We start from the raw sequence: 22,906 nt of genomic DNA, 5'->3' as shown, positions 1-22,906 counted from the left end.
CTACAACCTGTTCGTTTCTATGCCCACCTTGCACAAACACTATCCACCATCTCTAAAAGAGCCTCCGGATCTCCCTCACATCCTGCAATAATTAAAAAACCCTGCTCACAAATCTACTCCATTTGCCACATTCTCAGAAACTCCTATCCACCACCATACAGAAGCCAGAACCTAAACAGATCCAAAGCACTGTCATGAACCTTGCCTTCAAAAGCCTTAGTCCCACAGAAGTGTCAGTCCTTTCCAAAGGCCTTACCTTTTGCCTCATTCCCAAATTTGTTCATGCTGTGCTTATTATAGACCTTCTCTCCTTCTCCTGGTTTATAAAGTGGAAACACTTTTTCACCACGAACCTTACCAATTAAACTCGACCCAAAACCAATACTGAACCCTGCCTGACTCAGTTCCATCCAACTGTGATGACCCCCACTGCCCCAAGATCAGTGCTTGCTCACTTTCTAGAATTTCTCAACCTAAAACTTTGACTCACCATCATTCCCCAAATCCCTCACAATTGAAATGAATGTTACATCCACATAAATAACAATGGTGCACCATCTAAAACCTGATCCCAACCTTTTAATTCCATCTCCTGACATAGGCTCCACCACTGTGGCTCCATCACCATGGTTTTGAACTGCAGGGATTTCTTTGTGGATGGACTACACCAGCTTTCAGATTTGTCCACCTGCAAGCTGTGTCACAGTGACCCATTCCAGAAATCTATCAGGATCTCCAGTCCCTCATCAGATCCTTACTGCATCCCAAAACCTCTCCTCTGACTCTATCTGTCTCCTCACGCCTACCATTCCTAGCACCCCTACCTTCTACAACCTTACTAAAGTCCATAAACCCAGCCATCCAGAATACCCCCTTGCGGCCAGTTAAAGTGCCCCCACTGAGAGAATCTCTCCTTTCATGGAACACCTAGGACTGGAGCAAATGAACCACATTCTCGTGGACCAGAGTTTCAACTGCCTCACGTGATGCCCTGGAATGAAGAATTTCCTACCCAGTATCCTTCTCACAGTGGTGTTCCACCACCCACCAAACATATGTGATATCCTTGTCCATCCCTACTCCAACCTTTTCCCAGTCCCTTGCCTAGATGCATGACCTGTCCTGTGAATCCTACCACTGCCACCTACTCCAGTCTGGTCACAAGCATCTCCTATCCCATTGAAGGCCATGCTGCCCATGAAAGCAGTGATGTGAGCTGCAAATTAAGTTCCAGCTACTGAGCTACTTTCTATGTGGAGATAACCAACAACCTGTCTGCCCACATGAGTGACCACTAATAATTTGTGACCAAGAGACCACTGCATCATCCAGTTGCTGAACGTACTGCTCAACACAATGTGCTTCACTTCAGTGACTGCTTCACAGGCTGCACCTTCTGGATCCTCCCTACCAATGCCAACTTCTCTGAACTGCACAGATAGGTACTCTCCCTGCTCTATGTCCAATGGCCCTGTAATGCTCTTGGCATCAACCTTTTCTAGTACCCACATACATTCCAGCATAACATATCCTTCTATTCTGCCATATCACCCACTAGTACTTCTCTCCTTCTCTACCTATTCCACTCCCTTCCCCAGCCTTCTGACTGCACCTAGCACAGCCTTACACTGTTCCCTCCTATCCCTGCAGGCTCTCATAAACAGCACTACAACTTTCCCAAGCCCATCCTACTTTTGCTCCCTCACCCTTATCCTCATAGGATAGCTGGTCCCATCAGTCCAGTTGTGACTCAGTCTGGCCTCAGACAGTGGCCGTGTGTGTGTGTGTGTGTGTGTGTGTGTATGTGTGTGTGTGTGTGTGTGTGTGTGTGTGTGTGTGAGCGAGCGAGCATGCCCACACGCGGGCAGAGAGAGATAGGGAGGGAGGGAGTGGTGCTTGCGTGAATATGAGTGTTTTCTATTTCAGAAGAAGGCCTTTTCTCTGAAGGCTAAGATATGTGATCTTTTTGTTGTGTTTGTCCGTGACTCAACATCACCTCTATATGGTGAACAGCAACCCATCCTTTTGATAATACTGTTGTAAATACTGAATCCTACTAACAGTATAGTACTGCTTGTCATGCAGTTTGTATCAGATGCTGATGTTTCTCGTATTGCTTACAGAACTTTTCAACCCATGAGTTAATTTGTAGTAAGAGTGGCTAATGAGGAAGGCTTATAATTTTCTTTTTAATTGTTAGGGATTCTCAATTTTGTGCTTAATGTTAGATGAGTGTTTGTTGTGTACCTCCAACCAGGGTACACAACTCCATTCTGAACCCTAGACAAGGAGGCAAAGTGTACTTGAAAAATATTTATGTTTATGTGACTGTATACATGACAGCTCAACTCAAACATATTTTTGTCACCAGCAACAAAAACCATTCATGAGAAGTGAGTTCAATGAATCCAAGATCATTAAAAACAATTCTGTAAAATGTCCATTTACCTGCTTTACACAATTTGCTCACTTCATGCTTCAGCTAAATAAATGCTTTGTTTACTTTAGGACTAGTGTTTTAGGAGATACTTCCATTAGACAAGAAGGAGTGAAAATGTGCAGCCAACACACTAATTTTGAGAGATGCATATTATTGTATCACTTGCTAAGCTCTTCTTCTTGATTAGTGTATTTATGAGTTGATTCCATATTAGCTGGTTATCAAACTTCACCTCGAGGAACTGTACATGCTTTCAGCAGTGGTCTGTGGAAAATTTTTACACCTGTGAACCCGGTTCTGGATGTATACGTAGTACAGGTTTACATCATGATCAACACATTATAGGAGCAGTAGTGGCCAGTCAATCAGCAACTGAAGATGAAATCCACACACATGTTGCACTTGCCATGTCACCAGGAACCACTGGGAACCATGTGCTTGCAGCAGCACTTAAATCATGTGTACGTCTCATCAACCTGCCATGACACCACCAATTGTGACTACTCTGGTATCATGAAAGATTCGACTGGAGAGTGGAAAGACAATCTGTTGTCATCAGTGATGAGAATTGGTTCTGTCTGTATGCGAGTGATGGATGTTCTAACCCATCCATTGGTCTGTTGGCTACTATAATCATAGTAATAAAGAAATTAGTAAACTTTGCAAACTACTGACAATGCATGCACTTGTGCAATAAATATAATATATTGGTTGGTTGTTACTTGGAAATACATAAGTTGAAATAATATTATGATCCAGATTTCTTTCTCCATGTCCACTTTTCAACTAATACTGAACTTGTTTTAGCACTAGGTAACACACGCTGTAGCTGTACAACATATCAGTTGTCCAACACAGCCAATTGAGACTGAAACATTTTGGCTCCATAGAGCAACCATGACAGACCCCTATTTTACAAGTTATCCCACAATTGCACCACAGACAGATTCCTGCAACTGGTTGGCAATTACAAACATATATGAAGTTTACATACAAAGATTATATCAATATAATGAATGTTTCTTAACCAAAGAGATAGAGTCAATTAATATTTTATAAATTAAAGCTTTTTCCTATCAATTTTAACTTTGGAATAATTATGGAAAACTGTATAAATGATTATAATACTGAATTTAAATATTCAGAACTTTAAACTATAGAGTATCAGCTACTCTAATACTTCATGAAAGAAAGATGTGTGTTGAGCAGTTTTGTTACAATAGCCACCAAAAGTTTTGTAAGCATGAACATACAAACTAAATTCTGGAACTAAAAATGTTCAACTCTGATTTCTAAAAAACATTGTTTGAAAATAGATAATTGACTTTTTTTAAACTGAAATATGTCTGAATTGTAGAGTTGGTGTGGTGATTAAATATTATTTAAACACAATTACATAAAACAAACATTTACCAGTGGCATAAGAAAAAACTGATTAGTCAACTAATTAAACAATACTAGACATAAATACATTTAGTGTTGAAGTTTTCATATAAAATGTTCTTTGTGTTTGGCATACAATGTTTCACTGTATATTTATGACATGTGTCATTGTTTTTGAGAGCAGATACAAACTTGTACATTGTTGTCACTTTGTTATCAATGGTTCAAACACCAAACCTTTCTTCACTTCACTTATTCTTTTCATTGGCCTTGTTATTACATCATCTCATTACTTGTAATATACCAGTCCTATTCACATCTTCAGTTGGGAGAACATTCTTTACATTGGCCTTGTTATTACATCATCTCATTACTTGTAATATACCAGTCCTATTCACATCTTCAGTTGGGAGAATGTTCTTTACATACTTTGTATGTACATATAAACACTTTTTACATTTTGGCTTAATTGAGTATGTGAAAAAAGTTTACACTCTGTAGGTTTTAATATCTAGCATTGACTCTTAATGACTTAGGAGGAATAGACTAACATGAGACATGAGCTTTTTTTCAGATTGAGACATATTGCCAGAAATAATAGGTCAAAGTTGAAATTATAGATCATATAAATTTTTATATAAATACTTAAAATATGATTAAAAAATGAAATAATACAATTACTTAAACAAATACAAAGACATATTATTAAAATTGGAGACTGCAAAATTAGTGTTGTGATCATCATATTTCATAAATTATCTTCTAGAATGCTATCTAACTCATTTTCAGATAACATCTATATTAATAACAAAACAGTAAAGCTGTCATGTGTGTTAGTCTGAACACGATTCTCCACACTTCTCCAAAACTACTAGATAAATTTTCATGTTGTTTTCGCAGATATGTTGAGCACAGCTTGTGGCATTGTATAGGTTGTTTCATCAGAATTGAATCACAGAGTAAAAGATATCCCTACATAGTATAAAAATGTATGTATGTTATATTTCACATCCCCTCTGAAATCACTGAAGTGATTTCAACCTAACTTGGTACACATATCACTTACTGTCTGGAAAGAATTGCTGTGGAGATACCTACTTATCAAAGTGGTGGGTGTGGGGTGAAGCAGAATTGTACTCCACAGTGTGCTAATACTCTGATTTTACTAATCCACTATTTGAGAATGAGAGCACTTAATGACTTGCAAGAAACTTTAAAAGTAATTTCAAATCTTTATGTAACTTTCTCTCTCACAAAATGGAGAAAGGAAAAAGTTTATTTCTTACTACAGTTCTGTTGTTCATGCAATAAAACTGTCTCATCAGGAATGGCATTTTAAGTTAACTGTGTTCATGACACATTTTTCAGACAGTGTTTACATATACCGCTGAATGTACCTGCAAAATAATGTCTTTTATGACACACAGTTCAGGATCATGACATCATAAACATAAAGTTGCATGAAAAACAAACTGCAGGGCAAAATTCCCTAGATACACAGGTGAAATATATGTACAAATATCTGTTTTGATTAAATTTGGTATGGAGATTGCTTGAACCCCAAGGAAGAACATATGTTACCTTAGAAAGTGTGTTGTACAACAAATCTATGAAATTAAAGCAAATTTACATGAAATAGGAAAAAATAATTACTCTATGAAAAAGCTATTTACCCTTAGAATTTTGCACTTTATTATATATTTTATTGGTTGGTATGCACCACATGATATGTTTCAAGTTATGAATACAATGCTTATACAGTCTTTAGTTTACTCCATACTTCCAGACTTTGTTGCGTAATATACATGTGGTATAATGTATAGCTACTTCAGTAGCATCATGCATAGATATGCCCTCCTGCCCATGCCCCTCCATAGGCACAGTTTGACAGCAACACTACACATACTGAGGCATTGTGCATTGGGACAGCTTGGGAGTGGGGAGAGCAGGGAGCACATCACGAGCTATGTTTAACGCAAACAGGAAGACTCATGATGGCGACTGATTTTATTTGACATACAGTAGCTTACTTACTCACCATCAACTTTCATTACAAAACTACTGATATGCAAGAGCAGCTCCAGGTAACAGCTAGTTCATAATAAATTTTTCTTATGGTCAGACATGTATTAACTTTTTTGGGTTATCAAATTGTCAGCAATATTCTGCTACTACAGCCTTTCCTTCATACTCAGTACCTCTATTACTTACATCATTTTTATTGTCCAAATTCACTTTTTCATTATAATAAATCTGTAATATTATTTTTGTGTTTTTCTTTTAATTATCAGAAAAACACATATGTGTGTACTTCACTCTAATCAAATCTAACACCACAATAAAGAATAAAATTCCCTAACCATGACTTCAACTTTATCATCAACATTTCTCAGCATCATTAGCATCTCGTCAACATCTCACAAAGGCTACTTCAGTATGTAATCTCAATTTATTCTTAAACCTATCAACTTCATACAATAGATCATTCTATACACAGTGTATCATAGTTGAACTACAATCAGTTTCAGTACATACAGGCTGCAAATGTTTGTTGACAAATGTTACTATCATTATAAACCTTTTTCTCATCTGTATAATCTGAAAATCAGTTTCCTTGCTTTCATAGCGTTTTTTACACATTAGGACAGCAATTCAAAATCGTTTTCATACATCAAATTTAATCTCAGAAGCTTTAATTTATAATCAGACTTTAGTTCTAACATAATACAAGCCCTGACTGTGAGTCAACAATGTACCAAGTCTGAACCATCTAAAAAATGACATGAGTTGACCTATTCAGATAGTTTTAACCAACTAGAACAAAATGTATGTAGTAAAGGCATTTTATTAAATGAAAAATTTGACAACCATAAAGTGTTAGTTTTGCTTTCAAAGAGAATATCCTCCAACTGTAAGTAGTCACATGACTTTACTATGGATTATTTATGGAAGAAACATCATATGGAGGAGAGATAGTATGGATACAAAGAGCTAATTGTTAAGGCCTTCATGACCACTTGTTGTAGATTGCCTGTTGGGTTCTGTCGGGTTCTTCAGCTGGCATTTGTTTGATTTTTCTGACATTTTGCCACCACATGTTGCTGGCTATGTCAAAGCTTCACTCTCCTTTGCTAGTGGTGGACTGGAGTTGAGTTTGTGGCCACGGACTATATGTATGTGATACACCAATATCCAAGGGGTTTTCCGTGGTCATTACTCCTGTGGTTCTCCCCTTGGTACTTGCAGTGGCCATTTGCTGCAGCATGGGAATCCAGGATCCATTCACCTTGAGGCTTTCTTCTTTCTTGTTGAAGCTATTGTCATGTTTGTGTATTTCTATACAGTAAAGCCCCTTATTAACGAACCCGCTTTTAAGGAATCCCGGTTTTAAGGAATACTTTTGTTGGTCCTGGTGATAATGCCATAAAAACAATGTTCCTGAAATTCGGTTTTAATGAATCACACTTTCTTTGAAAACCTGCTTTTAAGGAATAAGTGTATTACAATTTGCAAATTAAAATATGGTCTGCAGCTGCACTTCTTGTTTTCGGACATTAAATTGTAACATTAGGCTTTGATCATTTGCATTCTTAAAATAGATGTCCACATTAACGTTCGGATATTGGTCTCATATTGATAGTTGTGAAGTTAACGAGATTGGTGAATGTTAAACTGATTATTTGAAAACACAATTCTTCCGCACTACCGCACTCCGGCTGTTGTGTCTGATGCTAAAAGTGAAAGCATTAAGTGTATACTGTAGTTGTGTGGTCTACTTACAGTAATGTTTTTGTACATGTAATATGGCCAGCAAATGAAGAAAACATACGATACAACAGAAGCTAACAATTATTCGGGATTTTGAAGAGAATCGCAATACCTGTATGAAATTATGCGACGTTGCAAAGAAGTACGATTTGATGCCATCATCTTTGTGCGGAATAATAAAAAATAAGGAGGCTTTATTAAATTTAGAAGAAGATGTGGACTCACCAACACCAAGTTTTTCTGTGGCTGTGGAAGGACTTGAGACTCCGCCCATTTTATAGCACTTTTGAAAGAAAAGTGTGTATCAGATACGGATCTGATGATCAGTTTCGACGTGAAGTCTTTGTTCACAAATGTGCCCGTGACGGACACCGTGAACATCTTAGAGGAATGCATGGTACCTGATATCTGCAAACTAGTGCACCACTGTTTGGCGACCACCTACTTCAGGTGGAAAGGGAATTTTTATGAGCAGATGGCCAGTGTAGCTATGGGTTCCCCTCTTTCGCCATCCACAGCAGACATTTTTATGCAAGCTTTCAAAGAAACAGCACTCCAGTCCACACCATTGTGCTCAGAATGCTGGCTACAATATGTTAATGACACCTTTGTTATCTGGCCACACAGAGAAGAAGAGCTTCAGAACTTTCACGAACATCTCAACCAGCAGCACAGCAAAATTCACTTTCCCATAGAGATACAAACGGATGGGGTATTGCCTTTTCTCGATGTGGAAGTTTACCGTAAGCCAGAGGGGAAGCTTGGACACAGAGTTTATAGGAAGTCCACTAAGACAGACAGGTACCTGCATGCAACCTCCCACCACCATCCTATGCAAAAGAATTTGGCCCTGCAAACTTTAACTAAGAGAGCCTACAGGATCAGTGATGAACGCAACCTGCAAGCTGAACTGCAGAACCTCAGTTCCATTTTTGTAGCTAATGGCTATGACATGAGGATGATACACAAAACCATGGCGCTGAAGGAGGAGGGCAACAGAGAAATGCAGAACGAAGCACAGAACACCGTCATGCTACCCTATGTACAAGGGGTTACTGAACGTCTGGGCAAAATTCTCCGTCGGGCAGGCATTAAGCCGATTTTTCGTAGCAACAACAAAATAAAAGACATTCTGAGCTCAATGAAAGATACAATTGACATGTTTCGTGCTGCCAGAGTTTATGAAATTGGGTGCGAATGTGGACTGGTGTATGTAGGTGAGACTGGGTGTCCAATAAGCACAAGGTTAACTGAACACCTGAGATATATCCATCTCAAACAATACACCAAATCAGCAGTGGCACAACATCAGGAACAGTGCAGGATGAAGATCGAATTTTGAGTGGCCCATATACTGGTGAAACAACTGTTTAGTTTGAGGAGGAAGATTAGAGAGGCTATAGAAATAGCCAAGCGACCCGACAATATGAATAGAGAAGATAGGTACCGACTTCCAGCGTCTTGGCTGCCAGCTGTAACAGCTTTGCGGATGGACAGCTCTCACAGAGCAACAGGCATGCGGTAGGCCACAGCAGTGGAGGGCACACAGAGCGCTGACACGGCCTAGTCGATACTAGGCAGTTAGTAAACAACGCTACACTGTAGTCACCACTCAGTCTCCTATTCTCTGATTTCCATCAATGACAAGCAGTAAAGGAAACTCCAATGGAAAATGCCCATTTTCACCAATGACAACACACAATGCAAAGACCAATAAAATGAACTCCTAATACCCTTCCTCCTCACCCTCACATCCAATGACAGCATTCCTCCATAGTATATAAGTATCCAAGCTAGTGCTCATTCAGCAGTTAGCAATACACCCTGAGGAAGGCGCCTTGCAACAGTCGCCGAAATGTTGGAATTTTACACATGACAATGCGGCATCAAACCCAGAAGAATTTTATTGATTATGACAACAATTGCAGAAGCCTACATTTATAATCATCAAAAATCTTCTTCCCAGACTCTTTTACATCATTTTCAGTTAACACAGTGATCATATCTTATTAACATGATTCCTTCATTAGTTTTTTAAGTCCTAAATTAATGTACAAATCAGTTACCTTCTCATTTTCTGATATGTGTTAAGTTGCTAACCAATCATAAACTACTCTTAAGGTAATTACTTCTTTGTTTCCTTTACTAATGTGTGTATGTTTGTTTTCCTTGCCTGCATCTTTCAGTTTGTCTGCTTGACATACTTCTTTTTCAACAGACATTATACTGTTAGGATAGTACACAACTAAAAGTAATTACTGATTACTTAACATGAATCTTTATTTTTTGTATTTTAACACTTATTGCGTATATTATACAGTTAATTTGCCCCTACCTTGCCGACAGCGGAGCGCAAGCTAGTTTTGTACCTCTTGAATAGTTGCATTATATTGTGTCCTTGTGTCCATGCCAATTTCTATTTCTATTATTAAAGTCTCTATTCCCATTTCTGTTCTAACCATTTCTGTAGTGTCCCCACAGATGAAAATTATTACCATTATTATTATTATGGTTCCTTGTGCAGAGGATATTACCACTGTAATCATTCTGTGGTGGTTAGTGCTTCCTAAATTTTGATTACTTCCTCTTTGTAAATGACTGTGATTGTTATGAAGTTATTTGCTCATCTTTCCCATAACTCTGTCTAGTTTATCCATACATTTTAAAATTGTTCTGTATAATCATTTGGCTGATACACTTAAGTCCCTTTGAATGTCAGCTTGTAACTTCCTTTTTAAAGCATCTATCTGTGTTAATTCATCAAATTATTTGTTTAAATGTATTAAATATATTTGATCGTCACAATATTGTTTCATGCCACCATGTCCCTCCCTGTAGTATGGTCCATTCAAAAATTAATTTTTTATTCTGGCCTGATCAGTTTCTGCCCAGAACTTGTTTAAGAATCCTTTTTCATGTTCTGAAAATGACGTGCTCATAGTCATTAGTCCATGAAAACACTTCACATTCTCCATAATTTTTTAAACAGACTTAGTATTCATGCTATCACGTCCATTATCTACAAATTTGTATTTACAGTGTTGCGAAATGTCTGCTGTGTGCAAACTACCATCACCTGAAAAATTTTTCATTGAAATGTTATACCACATAGTGCCAATATAATTAACAAAGTTTTTGATTGCTGTGTCATCATTAATGTCATCAAATTTCTTAAAAATACACAAATACTACTTTCTGATTGGGACACATTACTGACCATTTCATTTGAATCTATTTTTTGACCAACCAGTTTTACCTTTTTACAAAATTGCTTTTAGCAGCTGCCAATTTCATATCAATATTCATTTTAGTACCAGAAATACTATTTCTTAAATTCTTGTCAACATTTGTAAATTTAGTATGAATATTTTCAAAAGGAAGTTTTTTCTGTTCCCTTTCTTTACCTATTTTGTCTTTGACCTGTTTGATTTCCCCACTAAGATAAGTTTTTATTTCTCCTATTCTTGACTCTACTGCTAAACCTTTTTGTTCTACAAGATTAATTTTACTTGCAAGATTATACACTACATAATGTAATTTTTTACTTCTTGTCCTAAATTTGTGAGATGACGTGTACATTGTTAAACCAATTATCTGATTGCTTTTAGAGTTATCACTGCTTCTTTATTTTTGACTCTATATTTCTTAGAATATTTCTCATTTCTTGATTCTTGAACTTAAAATTTTCAAAAAAATTGTCCCATACTTCATAACACGGTTTTCATTTGTGATACTCTCATGTTTAACGGATCTAATAATTTTACCTCTTTTTTGGACATATTATGTACCCCTCTCAATTGTGCTGGCTCAATGACTTGTTACATCGAAGTCCCCCTGTCCAAAACTTCCTCACTGTCCCCTGCCTGTTCCAATTCCAACTTTGGCTCAAAAATAGTCATTTTCACTAAATGTTCTTCACATTCCCACAAGATAAATAAGAAGGAAAATAAAAATCCCCACTAAACTTTAGGTGTCCATCTGCATTGTTATTGTTGGTAAGGACAGTTCATTTATTATCCATCATAATTATTGTACTTTGCTAGTAAAAACTCTCTTTTTACTTGTTAACAATATTTCCATCTTCCTTGATTTCCTGCAACATACATATCACTTCAGTACATGTCTATGTATATTTATATCCTGCGTCTTGACTACAGTAATCATAGTAATAAAGAAGTTAGCCAGCATCACAAACTACTGGTGTTATATATGTTTAGATAATAAATGCATATTGGTGAGCAAGGGAGTGAAGCTTTCGTGAGTAGGCTTGATCTAAAGTTCATGCAATTATCATAATAGGACACACCTAGCATATCAATATGTTTTTTCTAATAGAAGATGGTACCCTTGAGAAGGTATGCACAAAAAGGACTTGATGACTTTGCTGGAACCCTCAAACAAACCTGCTAAGCCGCTATGTGATGGTTGAAACAGCAACATCACAGCAGATTACCAACCACCCAAAGCCCAAATTTTTAGATGAGTATCCTATTGTAGTTGAAATGCACTGTACCCTTAACTAAAGTCAAGGTGTAGGAATTACAGTGATGTCATGCATATGGACATTACAGAGCTTGAAGAGGAGTGGGCTGATGAAGGCATCTTTGAAGTGAGAAATGTTATATTTCATTTGAATGGAACACTTGAAAAATCAGAATCCTTTACACTGATTTTCAAATAGTGGTTTGTTTTTGTCAAATTGTAATATAGCTTGATTTTTAAAACTAAAAGAGCACGCGACTATGGGATCTAAAGGTGCAGTTAAAGTGCAGTATGGCTGCCCACACTGGAGGAATTCTACATAGCTCCCCTGACCTTAGTATCAATTACTCAGGTCTGCACCCTGCTTGGAGCAGAGAATGTATGATGTTTGAGACTGGAAGGAAAGTCCAGGAATTGAAGGACACAAAGTGCATATCCTGCACTGATTTTGAGATGTAAAAATCTTTTTAACCCCAAAACTTTTCAACTTTGTTTGCTGCACCATTCATGAAGAGATCTGCAACAGTGAATGTATCCACTCAGACATCACCTATGGATTACAATCTCAAGAAATTCACTTGCAGCTGCACCTGTAGAAACAACAATTCAGATGAAACTCTATCTGCCTCCATGCAGATTCCAGTAACAGACATCACTTCAACCCCTGACAAAAATGCTGGATTGGAAGTGTAATTGCTCAAAACTAGTTTGACCCCATCAGATGTAGAAAAGCCAGGAGGATGAAGACTATAGCATGGACTTTGAAGTCTGCTTCAAACAACCCTCAATCCATCTCAGTTCTTTGACTTCCGAAGTGGTTTCTCTACATGCAGAAAAGGAAGGGGGAAACATAAACCTCCCAGATAAATGGTTCCTGTGCTTCAGCTGAACATAAATGGGGACAGAACACATGTGGAGGATCTGAAATTGTTGCTCAGGGGAGACCCTTGTGCCTGTGTATGCACATTTTTCAAAGTAGTAACATCCCTGTGCTTACGGGATACAGCCTCCATTGAAAAGAAAAAAGATAAAGCATTTTTCAGTATGCCTTAGACAAGTATATTCTGACCAAAGTCATAAGGGATGAGAATGACCCACTATGGTTTAATAACCTCATTAAAAAACTACTATATCAACGAAGAGGGCTTCATCACTGATTCAAGAGAAGTCAAAGCCTAGTTGACAAATTAAAGCTGAATGAAGCAAAAAAGAGCATAAGGAGAGCAATGAGGAAAGTGTTCATTGACTTTGAGAGTAAAATTTTGCTAACTGATCTGAACAAAAACTCTAGGAGTTTTGGTCCATAAAATCAGTAAGCAGTTCAAATTCTCTGCTCATTGATTCAATGAGCACGCTGGCACTGAAACTGAAAATAACAGAGTGAAGACCTAAATACTAAATTCAGTCTTTGGACATTGTTTCACCATGGAAGATTGTAGCACAGTCTCTCCTTTCAATCATCGTATGAATGTTGAAATGGCAGATATTGAGATGACCGATTGTGGAATAGAAAAGCAACTATAATTGCTTAGTAGTGGAAAGTCATCAGGATCAGGGTACCTAGCAAGTGGAAAAAAGTGCACATCATTCCCATTTTCAAAAAGGGCCATAGAGCATATTGCATTTAATTATAGGCCTATATTGTTGACATTAATTTGTTGTAGAACTATGGAATACATTTTATATTCAAGAATTATGATGTTTTTTGAGAAAAAAAATCTCTTGCATAAAAATCAACGTAGATTCTGCTGACAGAGATCTTGGAAAATCCAGCTTGCTCGGTTTCTCCATGAGCTACAAAGTGCTGTGAACAATGGACCCAGGTTGATGCCATTTCCTTGGCTTCAGGAATGTATTTGTCACCATCTCACACTGCTGTTTAGGAAGAAAAAAAAAAAAAAGAACATGAGCTTACTGAGTATCTGACCAGATTTGCTACTGGATTCAAGACTTCCTTAGAGATAGAACTCAGCGTGTTGCTCTTAATGAAACAAAATAGACAGATGTACTCCAAGCGTGACGGTACTGTTACTGTTTACAATGTACATAAATGATCTACTAGAAAGTATTGGAAGCTCCTTAAGACCTTTCACAGTGGATACAGTTGTCTATAAGAAAGTGGCATTGTCAGAAGGCAGTATAGATCTGCAGAATGACCTGCGGAGGATTGAAGAATGGTGCAGGGTCTGGCAGTTGACTCTGAGTGTAAATAATTGTAATATATTGTGCATACATAGAAAAAGGAATGTACTCATTCCACTAACCTTTTAATTGCTCTAGACATGTTAACGTGTGCACCTTTGTACCTGTCCCTGTGTGCTCTGAACGTTTTTACGCGCAACACCAGTCCTTCTACCTGGTACTCTGAACATGTCTACTCGTAGACACATTCAGAGTACCAAGTAGAAGGACTGGTGGTGCATGTAAACACGTTCAGAGCACACAGGGACAGATACAAAGGCATGCATGTTAACACGTCCAGAGCAGTTAAAGTGTTAAATGCCCCTACAAAGTGTTACACCCAGGTATTCATATGAGTGTCTGCCTCTGTAACTTAGTGGTCAACATAGGTGACTGCCGTTTGGCAGACCTGGGTTTGATTTCTGTTGTTTCCAAGGATTTTTCCTTGGTGAGAGGACTGGTATGGGCTGCACTGAGCCTGATGATGCCAATTTAAGAAATATTTGAATAATAAATAGCGGCTCCATGTTCTGGAAAGTCAGTAAATGGCCAGGAAAGCAGTGAGCTGACCACATGCTCCTCCACACATTTGCATAATGCCACAATGGAGAGGAAAACATGAGGGCTGATTGAGCAGCTATGTCTCTCTCTTCTTCTTCTTCTTCTTCTTCTTTTTTTTTTTTTTTTTTTTTTTTTTTTTTTTTTTTTTTAAAACTGTGACTCATTGATATTGTAGTCACAGGATAGCACATTTTCTCATTCTGTGAAGTGGACAATTTTACATTGCTGAACACTGAAAGCAAGTTGGTAATCTTTGCACCACTTGAAAATCTTATTAAGATCTGAGTGAATATTTATGCAGCTTCTTCCAAACAGTTGGCTGTGTAATTTTGTCAACATACCAGTACCTGCCTCCTTCCTGAATTTAGTGTGTGGATGCAGCAGTAAAGCCAGTTTATGGTAAGACTAAGTTGTAAGCAGCAATTCGACAGCTCTCCCATTTCAGTGTTTGAAATCTTGACTGCTGTTCATTCTCTGAATTACACAAGCTCTCTCTTCCTAGCACAAGATACTATAATTCTTGTAGTTATTGAAGCCCTAGACCTGCTTCTGTTCAGTTTCACCTTTTATTTTAAGGGAAAGGGAATAGATTTGAAGCATAGTTAGAGTTTACATCAACGTTGTCTATTTTATAAATTTCTACCTAGCATTCTTCATATAATTTCTCTCTAAATGTGTACCTGGACTGCAGACTTCTACCTACAAACAAACACAAATATTACATAACTTAATTTTTACAAGGTGATAATTAAAAAGTTGTGACTATCCCTTGCACTTACTGTATATAAAAAAATCATATGCTTAAGTGAACAGTAGTTACTGTTATGACATGTAATGAGGAGTATCTCAGGATGGTTCAAATAATACAAATAACTAAAGAAATACTTAGACATTAATTAGTAAGTACTTAAGAAAATATGTGAATAAATATAGTTAGTAAGTTATGTGGTCATAGTAATAAAGAATTACACACAGGAAAGTTCAGGATGAAATAACAGCAATATGGAAAGGATAGATTACTACTCACCACACAGAGAAGGCTTTGAATCACATACAATCACAATGAAAAAGAACACTAAAAATATTTTAGCTTACAGACAAAGTGCTCCTTCAGAAGTAGAAAAAACACACATGTTCACTAGACAACTCACTCACATGTAGTCATTGTCTCTGAGTACTTGATTATGCTTAAACAGTGGAAATTAGGATTTATAACTGTTATTGATTTAAAAATTATTAAATATGTGAAATTAAAATCAAATCCAATTTTGGTCAATAAATTAAGTGTAATAACTCGACATTAATACCTCTTAAGTAGCACAGAAATCAATGTGTTATTATCTCTTCTAAGTAATGGGGTGAATTTTTAAAACATGTGGTACTACATCTGCATACTGGAAGTATTGACCCATACCCAATAGATTCCATTCTAATTTGTTTCAACTTTTTCTAAATAAGAAGAAACTACATATTTTATGGGCATCAAATTGGCCCCTCCCACCCGCTGCACACACCCCCACACACGCACTTGCATGCGTGCTTCAAATGAGCATTAGATTTAGCTTCTCAAATAAATTTTGCAGTGTTGTTTCCTTCAGATCCCATCTTGGCTCAGTTAGCTTATTCTGTAGCCTAAAATCCTCTAGTAGATTAATTTTCTTAGACCCCAGAAAATTATTTTCTGCCCAATGTCTGGAAAAACTATATAATATAGTTTTTTTATGGCTAAATTCATGATATTAGATATGACATTCATGATGGAATTGAGAATGTTCAGCCAACTCAGTAAGTTGTCCACATGATTGCTCCACAATTTATTTTGTTTACTAGTACACCAAGGAATCTGACACTGTTTGCAGTGTCTAGGCTTTTTCCCCATGTAGTATATTTCACTTATACACAGCGCTGATTGTTTTGTGGTAAAATGAATAGTTTTTTTTTCTTTTTTTTTTTAATTTTAATTTCAAATTACCATTTTTTATCCATATCTCCAGTTCCCCAAGTGTCTACTCAATATGTTGGATTAACTTTTAATCAGTTTCACAATAGACTGTCACAGTCAAGTCATTTGTGTCGAGCATAGTATCAGACTGAAACTGCCATGTCATATCATTGGTGTAATAGAGAGAGAGCATCCAGCCAGAGAGGAAATTCTTGCCACTGTTAAGATAAAGTACTTTTTGTTTTCTATTTACTAAATATTATGACACCCAAATAAGAGATTTTTCTTGAGGAACCATAGCTTATCAATTTACAAAGAAGCAGGTTATGATTTACAGTATCTAAAGCTTTTGTGAGGCCACAAAAGAAAAAACAAATTCTGTTAGTGAGACAGTTTCTAACTTTTGTGCCGAACTTATTTACTACACGAGTTGTGCCACAGCCTTTCCTGAAGAAGCCAAACTGATTCCATAAAATAATACTGTGTGGTGAATTATAATTTCATATCTGGACCTATGTTTAAGCATTTTCAGAGATAACCTCCAAAGATGACATGAGGCCAGCATTACAATTATATATCTCTATATACAGAAGCTGCAGGTAGCTGAACAGTTCATTTATTTTGTGCCAATAATATTCTTGTGTTCATGTAGAACCTTAGTCAGTTTCACAAAATTGTTGAGCCTTTTGTAACCACTAGTTGACATACTGCCGTTTGGCTTCTGTGTCAGACTTTTCAACCAACATTTGTTTGATGATTTTTCTGATCTTTTGCCAGCACGAGCAGTTGGCATAGGCAAAGCATGAGCAGTTGGCATAATCAAAGCTTCACCCTGCATTTCTTTAGGCCATTTTGTTTTTTACCTATTAATATTGTTTAGGTATGACATATTATTTATAATTAAATTTTTAACACAATTCCTCATAATAGACATTTTACAGAAAGATATTTATCAAACAAAATTTTTTTGCCCACAGAATTTTATCTCCGATGTTTATGTAAACCTAGTAGAAGAAATGCATTCAACAGTGCACAGTTTGTTAGATGGAGGAGACAAAGCTTCAGAGAAAACATATGATGTAACCAATGATCAAAAGTATTTTTTTGCAATTGAATCAACTGAAGAAGGAGACTATGAAAAAGCAAATCAGCTTTATTTAGAAGTAAGTTACTGAGCATACAAGCTAAATCACTTTATTAAACTTAAATATGGCATTATGCAGTATTTTACTGAGTAATATATCCATACATACTATAAATATGGATTTGTGTATGTGTGCAGGTGTTTATGTTCCACATCTCCTCCTAAACGACTGGACAGGTTTCAATCAAACTTGGTACACAGACCCCTTACTGCCAGTCAACAATTGCTATCAGGTTAAGAACCACTCACCTATCATAGTTCAGGAGATGTGATTTCTTAAACAGTGAGATGTATGAACAACTGCCATATCATGCATGACATTTAAATTTGTTACTTCCTTGTTACTAATTCTATTCACAAAACGTTTTTCATACAGTATCTTCATACACTTCTGAATGCACCTACAAAATTATATCATTGTATGAAACATAAATCAGGAGATATGATGTCATAAACATTGAGATGCATGAAAAATCTGTTGTGTCATGCATGATGTTTAAATTTATTACTTCTCTGCTACTAACTCTATTCATTACATAATGTACTTACACAAATATATCATTGTAGGAACACAGTTCAAGAGACTTGATCTCATAAACACTATGATGCTTGAAAAAAAAAATTGCCACATCATGCATAAAGTTTTAATACATTCATTCTTCACTACTAAGACACTCCTCCAGCCAGGTCAGCTCAAGGAAATTCCTGACACCTGGCAGCACTTTTAACAGCTTTCAGCTTTCAAGCACATATTGTAAATTATTTTCCCAGGGATCATTCTATTACGATGTATTATTTTCATCTTAATATAACGAAGAAAGATGCCATATATACAACACATATAAATATAAACAGATGTGTTTAATGAGGATAAGACAGGAGTTGGTCATGGCCTTTTGGAATTACTATCCTGACATTTACCTGAAATGAAATGTTTTGACTGATATCATGTGTAGAAAGCAGAGAAAGAATGGTGGTGCAGGTACTTTTGTAAGAGAAGGAGCAAAATTTTCTAAAATTGATGTAACAACTTATAGCTTAGAACTACATGCAGAGTTCAGTTGTGCTAAGCTGCTGGATGAAAACATAATAGTAGTTAGCCTATATAGATCCCCAGATGATGATGTTAACCTATTTATTGAGAAATTTGAATTATTAATTCAAAAAATTTTGAAATTTAAGACAAGAATTGCTGTCTGTGGAGATTTCAACATTTAAATGGCTAATACAGACAAACAAGTCACAAAAATATTTTTGAATGTACGGTGCTAAGATCATTAAACTTATACTGTACAAATAAGTGTCCCACTCATATGGATGCATGCTTGGACAACATTAAAGTTGATTTCATTGAGGAAGGTTTTAGAGTCACATTTGCAGGAGGACACTTTGCTGATCATGCTCCTTTGCTCCTGATACTTTATAAGAGGCAACCAATTAAAACTACTGAACCTAAGTCTGTACTGCTGAGAGGACAAAAAGAGGAGTTGATTACACTGTTTATTGATAATTAAGGAAGGAAAAGTGGGACTGGGTATACAAATGTCAACCAGGGATATTGGGAACAGAAATAGCCTTTGATAACTTTTTTGAGAAATTTATGGAACTATGGTGTTCTTGTTCTCCATTAACAAAAACAAGGAAACCTAAAAATAAAACGTTTAACTGGTTTACTGAAGAACTTTCTGAAATTAGGGAAAACTTGCACATGTTACAACAGATTTACAAGCATGCCTGTATTCACAGGACTGAGCAGAGAGAGAGAATTTATAACTCATATACTAAATCCAAAAAATTCTACAGAACTAAGCTGCTCCTCGCAAAAAAAACTAGCATCTGAAAAGTACATGGAAAGTGCTCCCAATAAATGCAAGGCAGCATGGTAAATTATAAATCAACGTCTCACTCCCAAACACACTCAAGTGCTTTTGATGGATCCTGAGGTACTAAATAACTTCTTTATTAATTCAGTTAAGGAAGTAACAAATAGTATTAAAGAAACAAGTTGTTCTGCAATGGACCTGCTGGCTACCCCTGTGCCCAATGAACATGTATTTCACTGGAATCCTATCACACCCACTGACATTTTAAAAACTGTTGCCAAATTTTCAAATTCAAAAAGTATGGATTGCTACTGGTTGCCCAATTACATTATTAAAAAAAACAATACACTTAATATGCTCACCATTAGCCAGTATTTTCAATAAATGCTTAGAATTTGGAGTTTTTCCTAATACACTCAAAATATCTAAAGTCATCCCATTTTATAAAAAGGGGAATGAAAAACTTTCTGAAAGCTATCGACCAAATTCAATTGTGCCTATATTGTCAAAAATATGGGGCACTAATGCACAACCAGCTACATACCTACTTTGAAGATCATGGATTACTGGATTACTTTGTAACTTTCAGTTTGGATTTCGCAAGGGAAAAAACACAACTGCTGCTGTTTTTGAAATCATTGATCAAACATTATCTGCTATTGAAAACAAAAACAAAGTATCACTTGTTTTATGTGACTTAAGCAAGGCATTTGATTGCATTCCTGTTGACATCCTACTAAAGAAATTGGAATACTATGGGTTGCAAGAGAACACTTTAGCCTTCATCACTTCTTACTTGAACAACAGGAAACTATTCGTTTCAGGCAGGAATATGCATTCTTCCTTGCTTGAAATAGACACAGGTGTTCCCAAGAATCTATCCTCAGACCCTTCTTTTTCATTGTTGCAATCAATGGCCTGCCTTACAACATACTACATCCTGTTGTATGTTACGCAGATGATACCACATTGTTTACCTCTCATCATAACATCTCTGAATTCAATCAGATAACAAAAGAATCTCTTGACATAGCATTGGACTGGTTTACTGCTAATAAACTCTTATATCATCCTGATAAAACACAACAGCCCGTAATAGGCATGATAAAGGTTATAGAAACTAAATCAGTAAAACTTCTAGGTATTCACATTGACTCCAAATGTAATTGGCAAGAACGTATCAATCATGTCTGCTAACAGACATCTCAGGTATTATACCTCTTTTTGAAACTAAGGGACATGGTAAGCATGGATTACCTTTGGATGACATACTTTGGACTTTTCCAATCATATATATCATATGGCCTTATTATATGGGGACATTCTCCCTATGTCGATAACATTTTAAAAATACAAAAGAAAGTTTTGTATTTCATTTGTAAGACAGGTTATTTGGAACATTGTTTGCAGGACTTCACATTAAAAATAATATGACAGAACTTGTTGTCAGGGGGGAGGTTCATGACCACAATATTAGGGCTAAGTCACCTAGGCACAGGTTAACAATGACTGGGAATTCTCACAAAGTAAACCCACTCAGAATTTTCAATAAATTACCAGTCTTTGCTTGGACCATGGATATAATTAGTTTTAAACATAAGTGCTACAGCTAGTTGACAGATCACCCTGTTTATAATATTAAAGAATACTTTGATTTAGCAGATTATTACATTAACTTTCAAAAACTGTTACTTTTAATTGTATTATTATGTACTGCATAAACTTTATAGAACTAATATTTAATGCTACACATTGTACTACTGTGCATTGTATATACTTTATCTTGTATGAAATTGACAAAACCCAAATCATTGTGAAATGATTTATGGTGAATAAAGATTCTTGATTCTTAATTTAGGGAAACATCGACAATCTTGAATTTGAGGTCAGTGTCTTGAAAAATGCACTATCTCATTCCCTACCTCATTTGATTCTTACGTAGTGTGTTTAAACTATATGGAATGAATTCACTTATTAACATAAAAAGTATATATGTACATTGTTCATTCTGACTCTCAACATATATCACTGCACGTACTGTACACACTTATAGGCAACTTCTGGACCACATCCATGCTGCCACGCCTCTGCTAAACCACCATATCTTCCCTTCTTGCATGTCTTAAAAGCTTGGTCAGCTTCCCACACTGATTAAAGACATGTTAAGCTCAGGAAATTGTGAGAAATTCCTTTCATGCAGTACAGTCATTGGAAGTATGGCTTCCGCATTTATTCATCACATTCTGCAGATGCCATCAAGAAGGAGAACCTTCAGGGATTTCCATTGGGTCAAGGTATACATAGAACCTTAATCTGCATACAGTTCTAACAATAACTATCTTGTCAAAAGTAGGTATCATGAGAACTGTGGCTGTAGTGTAACTGTAAGGTTTATAAACTGAAACAGCAATGGCCACAAGTGGCTTATAAGTATCACTATACTGCTTAATGTTATGCAATCTAGATTTAATCAATGTATTAAAAAGAAAGAAACTGTAACATTATAAAAAAATATTACAGTGTGACAGAGGTCTTATAGTTGTCACTGTTTTTAGTACTCCTCATCTATATGTAACTTTTCATTGTGTGGTATGCACTATTTTAGAGATATGTTTTGACTGTCTTTTTAAATAAATATAATTTAGGTACTTCTTTCATCTCCTTGGTGAACTATAAGTCCAGACTGGCTCTTGGTCCATTATTAAGTAATAGCACTATTAGTGAGATACTTACTAATGAATCCCTGATGTGCACAATAGACTGGTATATGTAGTCAGTCGGCACAATAAAAATGATCAATGTTTTTAAATAGTTCTTTACAATGAGTTTGGCAACTACTTTTAGCCATTGTGAACCTTTTCTGGAGTTGGTAAATTGTGTCCATATTTTGGGTATTTGATTCCCAGAAAAGAATTGTGACGTCTCCCACAGGATGACAACTGCCTGCCACCCACGGATGAATGGTCTCACAGGACACTTTGATAAGACTTTGACAGATGTGTTGTTGATGTATGTTGATGTCAAACACAGAGATATGGATAAAATTCCGCTTATCATGACATTCACATACAAAACAGTAAAACAAGACACTTCTTTCCACTCCATGGCCATGAGGCGAAAACAACAGTGGATACACTGTTCTCATTTCAGTCAGATGATTGTATAACTGCATGAAATACTGC

The sequence above is a fragment of the Schistocerca americana genome, chromosome 6, assembly GCF_021461395.2.
Source record: "Schistocerca americana isolate TAMUIC-IGC-003095 chromosome 6, iqSchAmer2.1, whole genome shotgun sequence".
NCBI lineage: Eukaryota > Metazoa > Arthropoda > Insecta > Orthoptera > Acrididae > Schistocerca > Schistocerca americana.
The sequence above is the reverse complement of the archived record's forward strand: the minus strand, read 5'-3'. Positions refer to the sequence as shown.